Below are 12,637 nucleotides of genomic sequence, written 5' to 3' on the forward strand. Positions count from 1 at the left end.
CTTGGAGGCTGTCACATTTCACATTGGGTACAGCTCAAGCTCCTTTCAGTTTGGGCAGACGTTGCCAAACAGCCAACAGAAATTCCACCCTCCTTCTGTGCCCAGTTGTAAGAATAATATTCCACACTACTGCACGTATTTAGTAGTGACACCAAGTTATTCCCCACCTCCCCCAAAAATCAGAAGGGTAACAGGCAGAAAAATAACTTGGCAAAGGGCAATCCAGTCCCATCACTGGAGCAAGCCCCCCATTTGCATGTCATCCGAATGGAATAAAACTATTTTCAACAGAAGCAGTTTTGATAGCATAGCAAAAGGGATCAAAATAATCACGAATTATACTGGTATACAGGTAATAATATAATATACTGGACACAAATACCATGGAATTCATGTTTAGGGAATCTGTTCTGAACCCATTTCAGAAGTTTTCTCCCATCTGTGCCTCCTCCTTACCCTAAGTCGATAAATCAGCCAAATAACATGAGAATAAATCATTCTCTCTGCCCCCAAAGCCACCAACCTTACAAATCTGCCATAAGCAATGAAAATATTGCTACTACCAAAGCAGCAACATTAAACTACCACCTCAAAATCAGCACAGCACAGAGCAAGGAGGACGCCTGCCTGCCCCAAGATCTCTAACCACACTTCTGCCTAACAGAAAAGCACAGTTGCCCTTCTCCATTTCAGGGACATGACAACTCCAGGCTAGGCACTGCTCACATCTACAAGATCTCTGCTGTGAGCTGCTTTCATATGCTGCCAAACACATCTCACACAGGCCCATCGGGGGCAGAACCACTTCACCCACTGCATCAGGGCAATGCTGGTCCCACACGAGGGCTACAGGCAGCATCTGTAGCTCCAGCACAGGCTGTTGTGACTAACCACAAATCATTTTTTTCTGCCTATGTCACCAGCATCCCGGAGCCAGCAAATGCATTCAGAACCACATTTGGGTATTAAAAATACTCAACAATATGTAACGGCAATCCAAACACATCGCCAGTGCCATAGAAAATAATTACAGAGCAAGCCCCCTGCTTGCATTCATCCTTAAAAAGTACTTTTTTTCTCCTCTTCCCCCTTTAAAGGTTTCAATCCCAGGTATTTGGGCATCTCCAGGTTACAGAGCTGAGAGCTATATGAGGCTCCGCTACGCAGGAAGATACCCCTTCTTCCCCAACACCCCCATTTCACCCCACACGGCTGCTGACAGGCATAGACGGCTTTAGATTTTCCCATATAACAGTATCCCCAGGACCCGCTCACTTCCATAGCGAGCCCAACCTTCCAGCATACACAACTCTGGAGCGAAAAATCTTCTCCTTTAGCAAACAAGAAAAAAAACCCAGCAGGGTTTCGCTCTACCTGCAATTTCATGCATTTCACGAAAACGCCAACACCGCACCAAAAACCCCAGAGATGCTTTCCCCCCTCGCTTCTGGATCCCCACCGGAGCGGAGCGGCCTCAAGGATCCCCCTTCCATCACGGATCTCCCTCTCCTCACGCCGCAGCCCCGGCGCGGGTTCCCAGGAGGGGCAGAGCGGGAGCCCGCGCCGGAGCTGCGGCGTGGAAAACCCCCAAAACCCCGCCGCAAACTTCCTCCTCACCCCACAGAAGATACCGGCCGGCTACCGCCTCCTCGTCCTTCTCCTGCCGGGCTGCCCGTACCTGGCCCGGCGCCGAGAGGTCGGTGCGGTCCCCACGCCCCGTCCCCGCCCCGCAGAGAGGGCGGGCGGAGCGCGCGGGGGGGCGGCGGCGGCGCGGCCCCGCGGGGCGGCAACAGTTGGAGCATCCCCGCCCCGCCGTTGCCGGGCGACGCGGAGGGGCAGGGGCCGGGCGTTTGGTACCCGGGGACCCGTGACATCCGAGCGCGGGGTCCGGGCAGTGGGCGGACAGCGGCAGGAAGGTCCCCGTCACACGGGTTGTTTGCGGTTGGGTGTTGTGCTCCGGTGGGTGTGAGTGACGCGCGCCCGACCCCGCTCGTGGGTTTAGTCGTAGTCACTCGGTTTTGCTCAAAAATAATGCGGTATTGCTCAAAATTATCCGTAATTAAAATTATCTGCAATTGCTGGTGAGAGGGGAAGATGCCTGGGATTCCTGAGGAATAAAATGTGGCTTAAAACCCGACTAAAACCTGATTAATTCCTTCTATATTACATAATGTTATATGATATGATATGATATTACTTTATATTATATATAAAAGAAAATGGCATGTAATTTATATTTTTTTATATAATTATGTGTGTACATGGTGAAGCTTGCCCAGAGAAGCTGTGGATGCCCCATCCCTGGAAGTGTTCAAGGCCAGGGTGGACAGGGCCTTCTCACCCCAGGGTTATGGACAATCTTCCTGCAGGTGGTGAGTTTGCAGGAATACATCTGAGATGGAACAGCATTTTTACAAACTGATTTTGGGTTTCTGATGCCTCATAAGTGAAGGGGTTGCAGTGGCAGGTGCAGCCCCTGAGGGCTGTCAGGTCCTCAGGCAGGGACAATCTCTGGGGACATCAGGGTTCACTGGGGACAGCCTCACCTGCCTGGTGAACCCTCATTCCTACAATAGAGTAACAACTGAACACATGTACGGCCTCCCCGGGATGGTGGTGTCAGGCTAAAGCACCCTCAGTGTGCTCAAAGCAAAACAGATCCTGTTAGGAAGTGATGCCTGTTTTGTCCTTGATTTTAATCCCTTTAGTTACAAGATAATGAGAAGCAAAACAAAAAGGCTGAGAACAGTCACACTGACTTCGTTTTTTACATTCACTTCACTTCTTAGAAGTTGTGTAACTTCCTTTTTCACAACACCTCATAAGAGCTGTGTTTACTGTGCTGTCTGTGCTAATAAAGAAATAGAATCTGTTTCTGCGCCTTTGCAGCAGAAGACTCCAAGGCAGAAGGGAGAATACAAAAAACCTATTTTCTGTAAAATCCCTATCTGGGAGCCAAACCCTGCCCTTACTGACTGTCACAGTTGTCACTGCTGTGTCACACATGGCAGGAAACACCATCCTGCAGGATTCAGCCAGCAAACAAACACCTCCCTCCCAACTGTAATAGCACTGAAAGACTTGGAAAAGGAAAGAATCCCCAGCCCTTACCTTGCCATTTGATCTGGCCATATTCCAAAGCCTGTCTTTAAAGTTACTTCCAGGTAGTTCAAAAGTGGCAAAGCTCTTTGGGGCGTACTTTTGTACCAATGCTCATACACAGAGTTACAGAGATGCTGTAAATGTAAGTCACTGAAAGATCACTTAAGTACTTTATACTTCTAAAATACTTTGGACTTTATTGTGCCCAAAGACAGGGCGTTTTCCAGAGAGGCCCAAAAGTTACTTGAAGGGATAAGGAAATTCTCAGAAAACAGAGCAAAGCAGGCAGACACGAACCCATCTACCAGCGTAACATCTAATGTCCTGTGTGTTCCCTGAGCCTGCCTCATTTTCATCACAGACAGCGACTTCTAAGTGTAAAGTATTGCTGTTCAAAAAGCAAAAGAAGAGAAAGAAATTAATTAAGCTTTAATGCTTAAAGCAATTCACTGAACTTGACCCTTTTGGCAGTTCATTGAAAGAAAATGAAAAGAATTCCGTCTCTGCTGAGCACAGACGTTTTGGAAGGGATGCCTTAGGTTTAGTGTAACAAAGTGTAACAGCAACAGATGAAAGCCAAGTGCAGCTTCAGCCAGCGCAGACTGCCGTCCCCACGTGTCCAAGGAGCTCACTGGGACTCAGCAGGGCACAGCTCAGGGCAGGTCCCCACACACAGGAGACCCAGAAGACCTCGGGCTCCCTGCGGTGGCAGTGGGAGTCCAGACCCTGTTCAGGAGCTCTCCTGGGAAGCTAGGAAGCTGATAATGAATGGTACAACAGGAATCAAAAACACCTCCCAGACATCCTCCTATTCATTAATCTAAATGAATGGGAAAACCATTTCTAGAAGACAGATTTAGGGACAGACAACTTCACTGCTTTTTAAATAGGACACTTCTAAAATCTGCTTTTCCTTTCAGCATTCAATTTGAGAGAGACAGTTGTATGTCAGGGGCTCACTGCAGAATAAACAACAATCACGCGTGAAATAATTACCTGCACAGTACATTTCCTAATAGTTTCCTGAAAAATGCAAGTCAGAAGTATTTATATTGGTACACAGATCAGGCACTACTATGGACACTGTGAAACCTGACAATTACACAACCATTACCCGAGACAGATCTACTTTCAACAGCTTGTGATGAGAAAAATGTAAAATAAGCATTAAACAGATAAAGTAGCAATAGTTAAAATGAATATTATAATAGAGATGTTAAGAACATAGGCACAACTGTGTGGTACACTTGCTGAATACACTACTCAGTTTGCTACCCAGGGCTTTGACATTTATTACACAATAATAATTGAGAAGGCACAAATCTCTCATTGATAGAAGCATTTCTCATAAAGATCCTAGAAAATGTAAGGAGTTTAGACAATCACTCCTCATTAAGGAATGACTGTATAAAATCTTCATTAAGTAATAACCCTAGCTATAATACAGGTCCATTTCTCACTTCATTAAAGCTAAGCCTGATTAAGTGGAGATTGTTATAAGCTGCCTTTGATCTCTATTGAGACAAAAACCTTATTTTTACACATTTCATGGTAAAGAGATAATTTTCTGTTTAATATGACTTAGGATTTTTTTCCTACAAAGGGAAAAGCAGAGCACGCTGTCATGGCTGATGGACGGCAGGTGACCATCACCTCTTGAAGGAATGAGGATTAATTTTGGGAGTGACGCAGGCCTTTAAGTGCTTCATGCCTAAGAGCTGCAAGGGTGCAGAGGAAGGGTGTCTGCATGTCTGCCCGGGACAGCAGCTTCCGCTTGGTGCAGCTGCAGCTCAACTGAGTCAGCGTCACGAAAGGAGAGCTTGCGTGATACATTTTTCCCATCTGAGACTGGAGTCTATTCTCCTGTCATGATTTCAGGCAGCTGAGGAATTTGTGCAGGTTAGTGACTGCTCAGATGACCACAGACACTGAAGTACGCTCCAGGCTTTGTGCGTGGTTTGCATGAGCCGGCTCTGCACGTTGAGACCCTCCTGAGCACGGTATTTGTGACTCCATCAACAGCAGACTGGCTGCTTTTCAGAGGGAGGCCGTTCAGTGCCGGATATACTCATCCAGTGCCATAACAGCTGGACCCTGAAAACGGCAGGGCGTTCCTTCACACTCAGTTTCCACCTTATTTATTGTGGTTTTTTCCTAAATCCCACCATCCATATGCCAGTTGTACTAAGTGTACCTGCAAAGTACCTGTGCTCCGGGTTTGAGGATGGTGACAAGTAGCTGTCAATGGAGAGTAAACTTTTATCCTCATTACCACAGGAAAGAAAAGAGATGGCTACATCGGCTAAAGGATGCTCCGTACTGCCAGATCCCACAAATCTCCCAAACAAACACTATGCATCCTGAAAAAGGTGCTTGCAGAAGCATGCCAGAGAAAATTTGGGAAAAATATTCGTTATTTGGGTGATTAGAAGAAGACTGCTGAATACATCACTGAGTGCCTAAATCACAATCACTGCTGTCCCCTTCCCTGTGAGAATGGTGAGGCATGGCAGGGAGTTGGAACATGAAGATCTTTAAGGTCCCTTGCAACCCAAACCATTCTATGATTCCACGATTCTATGACTTCCAGTAACACCTAGAGTGTCTGCTGAAACCAGGGGCTCCTGGCCCAGAAACACTGGGCAGGGCACATTATTGAAATTGTTTATGGCAGGGAAACCTGCTGATCTGGTACAAAGCACTGCAGTTTCTCTGGAGCAGTTCTGAACAAAGCCTGGCACCTCCTCTGCTGTTCCAGAGGCAGAATCCTTCCTCTGCATCTCACTAAGGCATCACTCACAGGTGAGTCACCCTAATGACAAGAAACTGGAGCTGAAATGTGAAGAACAGAGCTAATTAATAATGAAGATAATGAGATCACCAGAATATATATACACCAAACCTGCGTCTTAATTATCTCATGAAAACTGGCAACTCCATTCATGCTTCAAGAGCCTTTAATCATGCTCTCTGTGATGAATATTGGGGGCTATTTTACAGAGACTTATGTAAAAATACCTTTTGTGTGGGTTTTTCCCCTACAATAAGAGCTGGCCAAGTTACTACTGCGTGTAACTGCTGTGCTCCAAAATGAGATATCGCAGACTTGTAATTACAGCTGGTCTGATGTTCATCTCATCTACTCTCATCTTATTTTGGAGTGCTTCCTTTGAAGGAAATGCAGTAAGACTGGTGTGAGTTACTGCAGTATTATTATGAATCCCTTTTATTATGACAGAACAAACCAAGAACGATCCCTAATTAAGGCAGTTTCTGCCAAAACACAGGGAGCATACAGTCCCTGCCCCAAAGACCTTGCAATCAGAACAGGCAAAGACATTTTGAGGTAGGGAAAAGAGGAGAGAATGAACTTGCTCCCAACTAAAACTTGTTCCCATGATTTGTTTTAAGGGGAAGTCAGGAGGAGGCTGAGATAGGATGAACACAGGACAAGTGTGGAGCAGGGGAGCTGAAGACTGCAGAGGGGGCAGAAACAGGCTGCATTTACAGCTGGCAGAGCCTTTCCAGAACTTTCTACAGTTTCTTCTCTGCCCTCCCCCATCCCTTCATCCCTGAACAGGGTGAGGAGGTCAGCTCCAAACTACAGCTGCAGGGGAACACTGCTCTGGGTGCAGCAGGCACAGCTCAACCCCTGCTCCCACTCCCAAAAAACAAGACCCCAAGTGCCTGCAAAGAGGCTTATTTTAGTAACTAAGGAAGCAGCAATTTAGACTCTACACCATGGGGGTCTGCTCTCCCCATGACCTTTAGAGCAGAGCGCTTGCTTGTGTCCTATCCTCACAAGCAGGGCAGGCAGCCAGGGACACCAAACAGCTCCAGTCAAGCACAGGGCTCGCTGGAGAAGGTCTCTGTGCAAGGTGAGAGCACCAAAGGCAGGACGGGGGCTGGCTGAGGGCCCATTAGCATCGATTCCTTGGGCCAGTAATGAAGTTGGACCTGACTCTGTGACATGCAATTACAGCATGAAGACATTTCAGGGGACTCGCCCACTGCTCTCTCCAGAGACGAGCTACTTGCAGCCTCTCTGCCATCAGCAGGTTACACTTTGGTTGCTTAATGAGGCGTTTGGAGGAATTTTCTGTATTCCTCTCCAAAACCCCTTATTGACAAGTAGTCAAGAGCTACAAGTGCAAAGGCCAGATAATGGTCCAGGCCCCTCTGAAAAGCAGTTTATATTTTGTTCATCACTGCAACTATACCATTAGGTTTTTCATGTCAAGCTCTGACGGCATCTCATAATCGTAGCTGTGAATCCATGATTAAAGCACCTTTGTCAAAAGCATTACAAAAATACGCCAGACACAAAATCTATTCTATTTAACCTTTGTCAAAATACCCAATAATAAAAAAATAAAACAGGCCACATGAGCAAATTCAAGTGAAAAATACCTAGCCTCTCCTTTAGAAATGAGCTAGGAGGACTCTGCAAGACTGAGGGCATGGACACATTCACTTTGCTGACAAGAGCATAGAAGATGGCAAGGAAAGTGTGAGCATCCCTTAGCCACTTCAGAGCTTAAACCAAGGTGGAGCCAAGTGGCTCCATATTGCACCAGAAAGATGGAGTCACATTTACTCAGCTGTCTCCACTGTGGCTGCAGGGATAGGAGGCTTCAGTGCTTTTTTTTCAGCCAAGCAAGCAACTGGCCAGGGCTCACGTGAGCCTGGAGCTGTGGATGGAGCAGGGGATTCTGATAGCCCCGCTGACACATGAATCTTTGGGATTATGCTTTGCTGGTCTGTAGAAGACAGGCTGCTGCCTGAAGAACTTTTTGGTAGTTTCAGCTCTGAGCATGTTTTGATGACATGTTTTTAAGCTTTTAGTTCCTATTCTGTGTAACACACCTTGTTAGCAGAGGAAAGGAAGAGAAAAAGAATCAGTTGGCCAGGATGAGAATAATTCATGCTCACCAGAGACTAGTATTTCTCTCATGGCACATACTCACAGCAAGGCTGCAGAACATCCAAAAGGAAGGACACACCCACACTGAGCTCAGGGGTGCAACTTCACTTTGGTCCTATTGCTCGTTTGCATTAACACATCTCTTTAATCACACAATCACACACTACTTCCCACTGGTCTGGATGTGTTCAGGACTCTGGCTGGCTGGTGCTCAGTTTATCAGCAACTATTCAATATCTGCTTTAGTCTCTTGATCAAAGTGCAGCTTCATGTCTTATTTATGGCTACTACTAACAGCCTGCCCTGCAGACAGAACTATTTATTTCCCCCCAAGCTTTTCTGTGGTGTTCATCATTCTGACATCTGAGTGCTCTGCAACGATTAATTTATCTTCATAAAGTCTCTTCAAAATGAGAGAAGATGGTATTCCCATTTTGCAGATCAGGAGCTGCTGCACAGACAGATTGAGGTCAAACATTTCCACTCATGATAGGTCCGAGTATGAAATGTCTCAGATCTAAATTTTTTTAGATACCTTCAAATATAAAGCCAAAAAAATAAAAACAAACCAGGTTTGTGTGTTCAAATAAAACTCTGACTGGCTTCTTTGAAAGTCAGGTACAAGAACAGGAGAGGATTAGGGACTGTAAATGCTGGTTACCAGAAAGAAGGATGAAAACTTTCTGACCACCAGTCTCAGGAACACTGAAAATCAGTACAGATAAGCCATGTGAATGTAAAACACATTATGAATCTTTGATGAAGCAGCAAAGTATACCTTAGAAAATGAAATACATAGGGATGTCCTCCGCAGTTTAGAACACAGGACCAGATCCTGAGAGCACAGTTTAAGGTAGGAAGAATTGCAGGTTCTCTCCACTTCTTGGCCCATTGAGCATGGAAAAAATTGAAAGCTTTGTAGTATAGAAGACCACCCTGGGAAGAAAAGCTTTTGTTTTATCACTGTGTTAAAAGCATCTGTGGATCAAATATGCCAGTATCACTTTACAGCATGAAAATGCCACCCAGGGGACTCTCAAGACTCATCTTTTCAAACGCTGATACCTCTTTGTCAGTTTTAATAAAAGACAGCTACAAAAACAAAGCAGGCCATGTGGTCTCAATGAAGCAGAGACTGTGGCAATCAATAACAGAAACAATCTGCACTTACTCGCTGGGAGAATTTGCTTTTAGCAGCAACATCTCTATAATAAGACATCACTCAAGACCTCCCTTCAATTTTTCTTGGGACAATGAGCCCACTGCGCCCAAAGCACATCTGTGCTTATGAAGATTTGCAAATCCAGGACAGTGTTTAGACTGATAACTTCACCATGCACCATATGATGATAGATCACAGCTTGCAGGATGTTTGATCCTTCCTCTTCTGTCCTCAAACAGACAGTTTTCTATCTCAAAAGAAAACTTCTCTGTCAAGATGTTGACTTTTAATGCAACATAGACATTATTTTCTGCTTCACCTCATGATCTCTTTCACAGAAGGCCTCAGAAGTGCTCAAAGGTCTGCCCAATACAAGCTCCTGTCCCCAGCCCTGTTTTTTAGCAGATGAATGAGGTTAGGAAAGACAACAAAACCTGGGGAGAAGAGGGACATGAAGTTAAAAGAAAGCCTTTTCCATTTGTTATCCCTGAAAGATGCCAAACTGTGCCACAGGAAAGTCTTTTTAGTTGAGAATCTCGATACATCTCAGGCCCCAGACTATGTAGGACTTAGATAATCTAAATTACATTGCAGATCAAAGTTTTATTTGTTTGGAAAATTGCATCTGAGACCATTACCTTTTCTGTCTTATCAATCCAGTGCTGTCTTCATGTAGCACATACCTAATAATGGGACTCCTGAAACAGAGCTGGTCATCTATCCCAGTGCCACCAATGCCAGGAACTGGCTGTCACCAGGGAAAAAACACCCATGGGCAGAAGGTGGCCTTGGCTCAGCCCCTGGCACTGACAGCTGTGATCTCTCCATCCAAACTAAGTGGAGAGTTGTTTGTCAGAGGTATCAGAAGGTTGCAAAGTGCAGGAGCTGAACTGTTTGCTGTGTTTGGTCATTTCCACCAGGTCAAGGTGTGGCTCTGCCTGGGCTCTGCTGTCTCACAGTGACCTGGGACCTCGGCAGTGCCAGCACTGACCCCTGCAGGGCCCTCCCTGCCAACTGAGCTCCATCTTCCTGTCACCTGTGTCTGCATGGTGTGACAGACCCCAGCATCCCAGCCCCTGCAGTGCCGGGGTCTCCATGGATACAAGAGAGACAGGAACTGGTCTGGCTCCTGTGGCTCTGCAGTTCAGTGACGTTGTGGCACTTGGCTGCTGCGTCCCTTATCTTTCACTTTTGGCTCTTTGCTTCACCAAATGAGGAATCAGATGTTTCCAGTTCCCTCTGACGGAAAGACACTGCCACAGTTGTGAGCAGAGAGCTGGATTGTCAGGCTAAGCATGTTTCAGTAAGTAATGTTCATAAAATCATTTCAGTCTAAGTTGCAGCTGCAGCAAATTTATACATGCTTGGCTCAGGACTACTTTTGGGTTTAGGATCTTGGATCATGCACAATGTCAGGAATGGGCTCAATCACCCATTCTATCCAGAAACAGAATTCTCATTTTTGGATATGGCTAAAAAATAGCAACCACTAAAATATTAATGTACAGATGGAAAGCCTTCGCTACTTCCTGTAAGTAATGCCTACAAAGCATTTCAGAGGCATGGCTGGTTATTACAGAGGGAAGTCCAGTCTCAGTAAGAAACATAGAGATTTTAATTTACAAGTTACGCGTGGACAGTCTTATCACTGAAACATGAATTCTAGCCTTAATGACTCAGTACAGACATCAAAATCATCCAATTTCCAACCTGGACCATCCCTAGCACATTCCTTTACCTTTGTGATTTGTGCCTCCTATTCATCACCCATCTCCATTCATATTGAAATCTAGCAAGCCAGGTACTTCCATCAGCTCTGTACTGCAGCAGCAGGAGACAGCAAGTCAATTTTCTGTGGCACCAGAGAATGACAACTCAATGCTTTCCATGACATTTCATCTTGGTGGATTTTAATCTTGTCCCTGAGAGACAGGAACTGCTGTAGCCACTGCTGGTTTGAGGCTTTTTTTTGTAACTCACGGATATATAATAAGGAGAAGTTCAGTGGGGAGAGAGAAAGGAAGTAAGATTTTTGCATGCTGAAAGTGGTGCTTTGGAAAAAGCTTCCACACCTCCAGTGAGAGAAAAACAGACAACAAAAGACAAAAGATAAGTTTTTTATCAAACCTTCCAACCAGAATAACACCCTCTTCCTCCATGCCACCCTTGCCCAGCCAGATCCCTCACTATTTTGTTCTGGTCTAAGCCAAGACTCAGATTTGAGGCTCCCAGGGGCACAGCACTGTACTGAGATAAGCTAGCTGTGTAAAAATCTGCAGTTAATTCAACACAGTTCAGTGAGCACTGAGAGAGTGAGCAGCAGAGGGGATTTACCTAGAAATGGAGCATCTGTGAACCACCAGTTGTTCATAGGGACTAATGGACTTGCCTTGCTCCCCAGGTATTTTCACTTCAAAGGTACATAAAAACACTTAGAAAACCCTGTCTTGATACTACAGCAAAAAGCCCTACAATGACTTTGACAAACTAACCCCTAATGCAGATGAGAAAGCAACAGGGATTTTTCTTGTACAGTCATTTCATGTTCTGCCCTTTACTCTGGCCCAGCCAGTTAGAGCCTCTCAGGGCACAAAACCCCCAAGATCCCTGACCATAAGACATAAAAACAGTTCTGTGCACTGACTGCCTCCTCACAATAACCTCATTATCACAGCTGTCAGTCACCAGGACAAACCAGTCACCAGCATGGGAACAACTGGTAAGGGATGCTCACTCTCAAATGCATGTGCTGCCTGGAACAACACGAGGGATGGCAGCTTTAGCACCACAACAGGCTCCTCCAAGCTCGAGTGGCAGGAGCCTGTCCGGGCCCTCCACTGCAAGGGACTGGAGGGGTGACAGGAAGAAATTCCCTTTGGCTCTGTCACACCATGGAGCTGCACTGTTCAGCCCCTTCAATTCCAAACTGAGCACTCGCATGGATATAATTGTTTATATCTTCTAGATTTATATCCCACAATGGTGATGTCCTGTGATCAGGCTGGAAAATGTAAGGGCTTTTTTCTTATAGATTTCCCACCACATAAATCTTGTATCCGCGTGCTATCCTGTCTTAAGTGGCTATCCAAAACCACCATTATTAATCATTCACCTGGTACATGATCTCTCTATTTTATTCAAGTCTCCTTGATGTACTGATAAGAGGTGCCTGCAGTCCTGATCATGCCAATATAAGGCTGGATCACTTGTATCCAGTTCTGATCTCAATATTACTCAGCCACTGCTCAATATGGTGGTGTTACAGTGAGAATTTGATCATGATGTATAAACCTGAGAAACTAAAACGTTTTTAACAAATTTCAGAAAAATGCTGTTAATATTTTAAAGTCAGCAAAAAATCTTTCCCAAGGCAGGACTTTTCAAAAACTTATCCTGAACATACAGTGCTTGAGCCAGACACTTTAACAGATGGACTCGGAGAGCTTTTT

At 45.4% G+C, this 12,637-nt stretch overlaps 1 protein-coding gene across 4 annotated transcripts in view; it reads right to left on the bottom strand.

The window, feature by feature from the left end:
• Positions 1-12,637, bottom strand: part of RAB11FIP4 (RAB11 family interacting protein 4) — a 125,271-nt gene that overhangs the window by 29,753 nt on the left and 82,881 nt on the right. Inside the window, exon 1 of one of the 4 annotated variants that reach the window (XM_048323409.1) lies at positions 1,618-1,705. The exons of the other annotated variants lie outside the window; for them this stretch is intronic. The gene's annotated coding sequence lies outside the window, so the exon portion shown is untranslated. Of the gene's footprint in view, positions 1-1,617; positions 1,706-12,637 lie in introns of those variants that run through there. 4 annotated transcript variants of the gene reach the window in all.

This window comes from Corvus hawaiiensis, chromosome 19 (genome assembly GCF_020740725.1).
Source record: "Corvus hawaiiensis isolate bCorHaw1 chromosome 19, bCorHaw1.pri.cur, whole genome shotgun sequence".
Lineage (NCBI taxonomy): Eukaryota > Metazoa > Chordata > Aves > Passeriformes > Corvidae > Corvus > Corvus hawaiiensis.